Source organism: Anastrepha obliqua, chromosome 2 (genome assembly GCF_027943255.1).
Source record: "Anastrepha obliqua isolate idAnaObli1 chromosome 2, idAnaObli1_1.0, whole genome shotgun sequence".
Classification (NCBI taxonomy): domain Eukaryota; kingdom Metazoa; phylum Arthropoda; class Insecta; order Diptera; family Tephritidae; genus Anastrepha; species Anastrepha obliqua.
Window position 1 is genome coordinate 19,366,938 of NC_072893.1, and position 10,642 is coordinate 19,377,579.

The window sequence follows — 10,642 nt, forward strand, 5'->3', positions numbered from 1 at the left end:
GTCCAACGATCATTTTCCCCCACCAGTCGATTCGGTTCATAGCTTGGTAGACGCTCCGCGCGTGAAGGCTCAATACTTTTCAATCAAACCTTACATCAAGCTAAATTACTATTTTTTTTTTAGAATTATGCTATGGAATGCAAACGGCTTAGATTAGATTTGTGGGGGCTTGGACAAGTCCAAGCACTCAGTCAGTAGACCATTGTGCTACACCAGGATAGATTTCAGTAGAAAGAATAGAGAGATAGGAAAGATAATATTTGGGTGGTAAGACGGAAAAATTAGTTTGAGGTCACTCTACCACAAATCCCTTGGATTCATTGATGAATCTTAAGATATACGGAAGAGTATGAACCTTATCCATACTCAGTATATCGCAACCCAATATCCTAAGTCTGATTCTGGAAAACACCGGACAGCTACAGAGAAAATGCTCTGCAGTGTTGTCATCCTCAAGACAGGATAGACAAATCGGGCTGTCGACAACCACCATGGCAGCTATAAGCAAAGCCGTTGTGCCCTGTGATTACACCCACCAGTACTCTCAGGACCTTTCTGCTGAGTTTTAGGAGAAAGGTCGCTATTTTCCTGTTTGCTTCCTTCACAAAGCACTTGGCTCCTCTACATGAGTTCAACCTAGACCAACGTCCTCTACTGGTAGACCTCATGAAGTCGTCAATCGATAATTGAATCTATGCGGAGTTGACATCTAGAAAGGCATACTTGTAGAGCCTTCATTAGCCAATTTATCAGCTAACTCGTTTCCTGTACTATCACAATGTTCAGGCACCCAAATAAGACTTTGTTGTGTTTTGCAACACTGTTCAGTTTTGTCTTACATTCACTAACTAACTTCGAAGAGCAGCGTGGGTTAGCAAGGGCTTCCAGTGCAACTTGACTGTCACTACAAATTTCAATACAGCTGTCCCGCCACTTTTTCTCAATTATCCAGAATGCCACATTCAAGATGGCATAGACTTCCGTAAAGAATACCGTGGCCATCTGTCCAGTGGCGTAGGAGTGCTTAGTGTCTTTGTCTAAGTACCATCCAGATCCGCTACCATCACTGATTTTGGATCCTTCGGTGTAGAAACTGTGCTAAAATCCCATTAATATGTTCTCTAGACTTAACTATTTATCTCTATCTGCGATCAAAACATCATACTTTCTACCGAAGCTAACGAAAGGCACCCAGTTGTTCACTGGCATCGAGTGTGCACCGCTCCGACAACTGGTGGTATATCTAACAATGGCCAGTGTTTTCTTCATTTCCCCAGACTCCGTTTAAGTTTAGCCCCTACGCCGCCTTCATCGCTTCCTTTCGAATTTGAAGATCTAGAGGTGGCTGGTTCAGAATAGCACTAAGGGCATAACCAGATATCGCACTCATGGCACCTGTGATACCCACTGTAGTCTGTTTGGGGATTTTACTCTGGAATTAACCATTGTGGCAAGTTTTCAACCAATGTACGGCCCTCTTTGAATGATTTGTACCACTGGAAAACACATGCACGCGATAGAGCAGAGTCCCCATAGGTTGTCTGCAACATTTTTAAGGCGTCTGAAGCCGAAATTTTGTTGGAATAACAAAATTTCAAAAAAATTCTTTGAATTTCCATCGTTAAATTCGAAGAACACACTCGAGCTTGACTTGTTTACAGTAGCACAGAAAAAAAACTATGTGACATATCACGCTGAAATTTGCCATGTAAGCTTATAATAGTCTTACCAAAAAACAAAAAATTTATTTTTGCCATATGTCATCCGCGGACCGTTTTATTGATAAAGTCTCGTTCATATTTGAGCAGAAGATATATCTTCAAGTGATCGTCCTGAGATTAATAGGTACACATCGTCTGCGTAGGCTTGGATGTATCCAATTTCCTGCAGATCATTAGGAACAGACTCCATAACAAAGTACCAAAGTAGGGGAGAGAGTATACCGCCTTGTAGGCAACCCTTCTTAACCTCAACGCTGACTCCTTTATCGCTTTCTCTATCCATGGTAAGTAGTATTTTGGATAGCATAGAGCGATTCCATCTGACAATGATTTCTTCTACTCTAAAACTCAGATAGAAGAGCACATAGAGTCAAAGGTAGCATTGTCAAAAGCTCATTCAATGTCCGCAAACACACCAAGAGTGTACTCTCTTGTTTCCAGCCCTTTTTCGATTATGTTGACGCACTCGTGCAGAGCCGATTCGCAAGATTTCGCGCGTTGATAAGCATGCTGTCTGACATTGAGAGGGTTTCGACTTAGATCCCTGGTTCTAATGTATTTCTCCACCCAACGTTCCAGACCTTCAAGGCTTAAACGGCTTACTGAAGCATCAGAATGATTTCGAAATAATCCCCATTGGGGGTCGAGAATTATCACAACAAAAGGTAGAGAATTATACAGACCTCTTTAAAAAACTGGAGGCAGCACACTTTATATTGTGGCACCAACGTATTGGCCAACAGATTCCCAAACGATTCCTGGTCTTGTAGATTTTTTTATAACCAGAAAATTTTCTTCAAGATATATGCGCATAGAATGTGGACTAAATTTACACTCCGATCATTACCCAACATACCTAATAATGCATAAAAGTGTAACTACCAAAAAACAACAATTTACACTAACAAATAAATACGAGTGCACTGGCTGGGACTACTTTAGAAATATGTTCAGTACTGAAATAAATAGTTATGAGGCTCTTGACGATGAGGTCAACTTGTCAAACAACACACAACGCGCAACGTGGGATAGTACGTCTATTATAAGATTGATCTAAGCGGAACATAAATACACTGGGAAGAGATATCGGATTTTAAATCTTGGCCGCAACTGTGCCGTAATTCGGCCATCCGTAAACACCAGTTTTGAATGGCTCGTTGCTCGCTGGAGGACTTCGATCGGTATCTCATGAATAACTTTAGAAATGTTGGCTTCCAATGGCGCAATCGAAGATGGTTTATCCACAAAGCATTTAGATTTTACATACCCCCACATATGAAAGACCAAAGGTGTGATATCACACGATCTTGGTGGCCAATCCACCGGTCCGAGACGGGAGAAAATTGGCTTACCGAGCCGGCGACGCAATAAATCCATTGTTTCACGAGCTGTATGGCAAGTAGCGCCGTCTTGCTGGAACCAAATACTGTGGAGACCATGAGCTTCAATTCCCGGCATCAAAAAGTCGTTTACCATAGCGCGATATCGTTCGCCATTCACTGTTACACTTTGCGCGAGCCTCGTCTATAAAGAAATATGAGCCGATGTTTCCTCCAGCTCATAGGCCGCACCAAATGGTTCCAAACGGGTTTTAATGGATGTAATGGCTGATTTTGGATGGCTTTGTGTTCGTCTTCCGCCCAAATATGGCAATTTTGCTTATTGAAGTAGACATTAACCCAAAAACGGGTACTCAAATGGCTATACATCATAAGTTGGCCTGAACACGCGATGAATCCTTTTTACAGATCGTCGACTTTCGTAATTCGATTGAATGATTTGTAAACTTCGTTAAGGCGTAAGTCATTCCATGATAAAATGTTAATGTACTGAAAAATGTATGTATTTAGTTTGACAGTAGTCACTCGTCATCTGCCTTTATCCCTCCTGGAAAAAGTACCTCCAGTCTGTCCACTCTTTATTTACTTGGTAGCCATAGACCTTTGAAAGGTTTAAACAACTTATGAACCTTCACAAGACCAAGTGAAAATGCTCACAGGGATCCTCAAGAGCCACCACGGAGAGTGAATCCATAAACTACGTTTGCCGATTCTGCGACTCGTCCGTGGAGACACTTTCACAATTCTAAAGAAGAAAAAGCATACATCTTGGCCTGGTATTGCCGAAAGCAATATGCATACGCTCATCTCAGCTCTATACCGCACAAGATCTATCAAGATCATAAGATCTCTTAATAGAACTATGCCTGGATTAAGTATTGTTAGAAGTAAGAGGTATAGTAGGCCTTATGAGACTGCGCACCACTTTCTGTGCGTCTGCCCGGCCTTCGCTCGAATCAGGCCTGAGGCCTTTGACACTGATGTGTTATGAAGCGACCACCTTAGCTCCTTGGAAACACAAGATCTACTCAGCTTTCTTCGGAGGTCGGGTAGATTTAAAGAAAATTAAAAAGGAAACCCGAGTGCAGTACAATGGACGTAATGTTGTTTGAGTGCTGTACTTGCTAGTTTGTCCCGACGAGGAAAAAAGCCTTATGATTGGGATGCTATTCCTTTCATATCAATCCAACCTCATCAACTGAATGCTCATTCATACCGCTTTTTCCTTTACAGTTTCAAATGCAATAGAAGTTGCATAGCGAAAAAACCGTAGAACCGAAACTCTCGTTTCCTTTTGGGGTACACTGAGTTCGTTACAGAAGCTCTGCATTCGGGTCAAGCAGCTGGTGGTTACTGGAGCTTACGCGTTCTTTTTATAGCTGCATTATTTAGCATCCACACCTCGTAACCTCATCCTGGGTCTACCCTGTTTCAGGCTGAGATTGCAGTAAACTCAATTTATGCCAGAGTTAAGCCTGCTAAAGGTTTAAAGATAGTCATGCGGGTATCACGGCTCTTTATTCAATCGTATTTTCACATTTAAAAAAACGCTGTGTTGGAAACCTAACTATTGCGGGAAGTGAAGCATTCGATGAATTGGCAAGAGGAGCTTCAAGCGCTGTATGCCTGGGCCTCGAATCATTTTGTGGTCTTAGTTGGTTCGTGGCCAGGAGCCTAGCAAATGGGGGTATACACAGAGCGAAATAACTACTAAGGTGCATTGGGAGGCCTCAGGCAGGAAAATCTAATAGCGTATATCTTTAGTAGATTTGTATTTCGCAAGAAAAGTATATCTGATTATATGACTGTCAGAAATGCGGCTCCCAAGAACGCTTATTCTTCATTAAGGAGTGCGAGGGTCCATTGAACACTGGAGTTAAAGGAGCGTGGTAGCTGGAGCTTACAGTGTCACTCTTCCCTTTAGCTCCAAAATATTTTATCTGTCTGATCTTATCTGCCAAGAGGCAACTAGCACAGCTTCCTCAGATAAAATTAATTCACATTTGTACAATAAAATAAAATAACGACTAAAAATCTAGAATAACTGACGTTTTAAAGCTTAATCTCTCTGTAAAAAAAAAAGTGTAAAAATAATCAAGCCAACCTGCAATTTAACCTTTGCAACAGAAAATAAAAAACAAAAAATACTATTTGAAGCAAATTTCTACTGATTCAAGACGATTGCAAAGTGAAAAGAACGAAGTTAGAAGAAACATTATTTTCGTACTAAATCAATTAAGAAACTAGAAAAATGGAAAAGCTTTACAAAAATTAATCAAAACACTGGCAAAAAACGTAAATTAGCGAGATTTGTAGTTGTAGTTGTGTACAGTTAAGAGCAAAATGGGAAATATCAGCAACACAAGCAAGGGTAAAATCAACAACAAATTTAACTAAGAATAAATTAAGCCAAAGTAAAATGTAAAAAGAAAAAAAATAAAAATATTTATATAAAGAAAAATGTTAAGAAACTGAGTACTAAAAATTTAAAGGATAAAAATATATTTCTTAAACTCTTTTTTTTTAATATATTACTATGAGAACTTATGCATATGAAAGCAAGAAAACTAAATATTTAGAGTGTATTTTTACAATATGGAACTATTTACAAATATATATATGATACATGCGAACATATACACCTGTGTGCGCAATAAAAGCAGCGCGTCATATTGCAAAGTTTTGACTATGGATTTTTATTTACTTTTTCTATCCTTTATTGAAAAAAGAGGCTTTGTATTACGACAAAAGCCATATATTTGCAGGTTTCATACTTTGGGCAACACTTAAAAGAAATAATAATTAAAAAAAACTAACAAAAAAAATGTAAAAAAATTAATCAACATTTCAAACAGAATTGTTGCTTATAAAATTGTTTAGGTTTTTAGTGCAACAATAGCCATGCAATTGCACGTTTTAGACTCCAAAAAAAATCTAAAAATTTAATGAAAATTTCAAACTTGTTTTTTTTATAAAAAAAGTGTTTTTATAATATATAATTTTTTTATTTTTAATATTATACTTAAAAAATTTAAAAAATTCACAAAATTTTTTTAAACAGAATTGTTGTTTAAACATTTTTTTAGTTTTTATTAAAAAAATTATGTTTATACGGCAACAAAAAAAAAAAAATATAATTCGACGCTTCAAATCTTTTTATTTTTTTTGTAAAAAAAATAAAGTTTATACAGACAAACACTACATAATTGCAAGTTTTACACTTCAAAAAGTTCAAAAAACTTCATTTAAATTTTAAACTTGTTTTATATATTATATATATTGTTTTTTTTATTTTTTATATGAAAAATAGAGTTTTCTATAACAAGAACCAGATAATTGCAAGTCTCAAGCTTTGCGCAAAACTTAAGAAAATTATATAAATTATATAAATTAAAAAAGAATTTTTTAAAAAATTTCAATCTTGTTTTTAATAACACTCTCTCTCTCTCTTTAACGCTCTCCGGGGCCAGAAGCCTTCTCCTCCGCCCTGTCGAAGAACGACCCAATGCGGAAAGCGGGCGAACCTCGGTAAAGAGCGGACGTCATCAGCATTGTCACCCTCCGACGTGACGGATTCCACTTCCATGACCACAGGAGTTTCCTCTACTGTGGGGTTTCCCTCACTACCCTCATGAAAACTGCGGAGATGGCAGACGCTACCCTCTTCCACTCCTCCCTAGAGATGGCGGCGTCTTCTCTACCGTTGTCCATCACCCCGAAAATGATGGAGCCCGCCTGTTTAGCGACTTCGCAAAACGATTTTGGCGGTCCACCACCAATCCTGGGTCTCTTTTCTTGGGAGACATCCTCCCCCTGGGAGTGTTGCCTTTTTACTCCCGACTCCAGTTGTGCCGCACTTGCTTCGGCTCCCTTTCCGCTGCTCTCCTCTGCTCCTCTGATGACCTGGGAGCGTCTGGGAATGCTTCTCAGATAACTGAGGGTCATTCTGGGCATCGAAGCGCTCCAGGATCTTGGTACCCATCAGAGAAGAACCGTTTGCTCTACCCTGCCTGCCTTTAGGCCTAGTGGAGGGTCCTCAAAGAGATAACCCTGAAGTCCCCGGAAAACTAGAGGAAAGTGATCCGCTACCTATCAAAGTTGGTTTCCCACCTTAAACCCCCGGATTAATGAAGAAAGTCGGTTTCGACTTTCCCACGGTGTCACCCTTGGTCACTGCCTTACGCGTCGATTCCGACGCCTTACCCCCACTAGAGACTACCCCCTGGAGTATAAATTTCCGAGAAGGAGATTTCGCTCCTCCTGTCCTGAGAGAGGTGGTTTTGGGGTTCGGGTCCGAATTTCCGCTACCCCCTGAAGCCTTCTGCAGGGTTGTTGTTTTGTTTGTTATGTTGTTGTTGTTGTGTTTCTGTTATTCATTGTTTATTGAATGGGTCCCCACTGGATTTTTTTTATTTTTTTTATTTATTTCAAATTCCTTTGTCAGAATTTTTAGAAAAATTGTGGGTTTGCGATTTTGTAGTTAAACGTTTGCGCAGTTTTGCGCCCGTTTAAAGAGGCCCGTAGTTTGCGTTGATTTTTGACATCTAAAATTTCGAACATTCGTTTTACGGAAGAAAATGCGATAGTAAAATTGTCAAAAATCAACACGAATTTTGAGCCACCTGAAACTTTCAAAATTTTTTTTGTTCCTATGCTTCAATATGGAGCGAAAGGAATAGCTATACTCGTATATAAATAAAACTAGCACTTTATTATATCGAAATTCAAAGGGCTATAAAACTGCATAGTTGAAAATTTTCTAAAAATTCCGCTCAAAACGTTTGAAATTTTTGATGAAAATTTTTATACATTTTTTTTTAATTTTGTACGAAGTTTGAAACTTTAAGTTATGTGTTTTTTGTTGTAGCATAAGTTATATTTTTATAAAAAAAAATTAAAAAAAAAATACTCCAAACTTTGCAATATCACACTGCTATTATTCCGAACACAGCTGTACTTGTGGTAAACTATTCTACGTAGTATAGTACTAATCGTTGACCTTTTCTACTTGAAGTTTCGTTAGTAAAAAAAGTTTACTAGTAGCGTAGTTTGTTACACAGAAATATCTGAAAGATTTGTATAAAACAACAACTAATAAAAAGTGGCCAATTACCGTTGTAAGTACGTAGCGAAAAAAGTATAAGTAGCGTATATTAGATTACATTAGAGTGAATATCTTTTTGTTTCAACAACTTACTTCTATTGTATTCTAAAACAAAACAACTACAAAAACAATTTACAAAAAGTTTTGGTTTCACCCACGAAACCAAAACAAGAGCAATGGCAAAAAAGCTTTATGAAAACGTATGAAAAAATAAAACCTAAGAATTAAGCAAAGCGTACTCCGGAGACGTTATCAGGCATTGAAGTTAGTCGATAGTTGAGTAAGCAAAAAAAAAAAAAGTATATGTAGATTAAGAAAATATTACATAAAACTTCAAGAGCAACTTTTTAATCAAATTGTACCAAATATGTACATACATACATACAAAGAAACTGTATTTATAGAGGACAAATATTTATAATGAACTAAGCACTCTAAAATTTGTCAAGAGTTTTTAAAACCCTACATTTGTTTCTTCTCATTATACTTTCACTGCAATTTCGTATGTATACTCGATAATATATTAAAGTTTTCAAGAAAAAAATGGTATTTTTTCATAAAAGGTAGAATTGTACAACGAAAAAATATTAATCCATATTTAAATACTTGAATGTACAGCAGCCAAATATCATTGTAATAAAGTTGATGATAAAAAAAATTAATAAAAATTGTTTGAAAATCACAAATGGTTTGGCATATTTGAAATTACGGTATATCTTGTAGAAGATTCCAGGTAAGAAATTTTACTACCACTGCGTCGATTAACCCGTGATGTGAACCAGTTTTAAACGAACAGGAACCTGGTGTTTCTATGACAGACCTTCTAATTATTTCTATTTTTATTGAAATAGATTAAATAAAAAAACATAGCCGCCATAGCCGAATGGGTTGGTGCGGGATTACCATTCGGAATTCAGAGAGTGAACGTAGGTTCGATTCTCAGTGAAACACCAAAATTAAGAAAAACATTTTTCTAATAGCGGTCGCCCCACGGCAGGCAATGGCAAACCTTCGAGTGTATTTCTGCCATGAAAAAGATCCTCATAAAAATATCTGCCGTGCGGAGTCGGCTTAAAACTGTAGGTCCCTCCATTTGTGGAACAACATCAAGACGCACACCACAAATAGGACGAAAAGCTCGGCCAAACACCCAAAAAGGGTGTATGCGCCAATTATATATATATATATATATAGATTAAATAAAAAATTTTATTGATTAAAAAAAATTATTACAAAAAATAGTTCACTTATGTTCAACTGAACGGCGTTCTTGCGGAAGAACAAAAAGGATGCGTCCGAGCATTCCAAGGGTGTAAGGAACAGCTAATTATGGACCAAGTAATTCTGCGGCAGGTGAAAAAACAAAATCGAGACCTGTATGCAGCATACATCGACTGGCGTTTCTGTCCCACTCTCTTGGCTAATAGCTGTGCTGCGGTTATATGGGGTTAATGAAGCAATGACATCGTTCTTACAAAGGATAATGCGAAGTTGGAGAATCAGAATTAAGCTTCCATACTACACCAATGAAAACCACATCCGCAGTGACATTTTTCAAGCCGATTCGCTTAGCCCTCTATGGTTCATTTGGAAAAATTGATAGATTACTTTATTAGCTTCTCTAAAGATATGCGAATACCAATAGGATTTGATAAATGCGGAAAAATAAAAATTGCAAGGGCAAAGTTATAAATGTTGATTCGGTTGCAGATGACCACCACAGCAGACATTAATGAAATGGAAAAAGGTGAGGTTTATAAGTACCTTGGTGTATTGCAAAACAACAATGTTGAAACAATACAAATGAGAAAAAAGCTTATATTACAGTAGCTGTGTTCTCTCTGACCAGAGCAGACGTGTGTTTTCTTTTTCCTGCAACGAAGTGAAACTAAACGCAACGGTGAAACGAAAAAATTGCAACCAAATTGAAGACGAAATGTCTTCAAATAAATTAACCAAACTTTTGGACACTAATAAACCAAGTGTGAGTAATAAAAATGATAACAGGAGAAATTATTGGACACCCTTACAGGCTCTTGAAAATCAGGTAGATAATATGGAGTGCAATGAAAACGCCCCAAATGATAAACCACCAAGGCGGTGCTCCCACCTATCAAGGTTTTAGTGCAAGATAGTGACTTTATAAAGAATCTTTTGCTAAAAAATGGTATATCCGATTTTTTCTTAAAAAAAAATATCAATCGGTGTTAAAATTATAAGTGAATTAAGTGATACGTACAACAAAATAAAGGAACTGTTAAAAGAAAAGTCGTGCCAGTTTTTTACTCATGACCTTAAAAACGAAAGGTCGTTTAGGGTTGTCCTCTATGGACTTGAAAACAAAACCACAGAAGAAGTGAAAAATGAACTAAATGCTCTTGGATTTAAGTGCAAAGAAGTCAAACTTGTTATTAAAACATAAGAGCAATATAAAGACACTATTTACATTGTGTATTTTGAGCGCGGTTCGGTTAAAC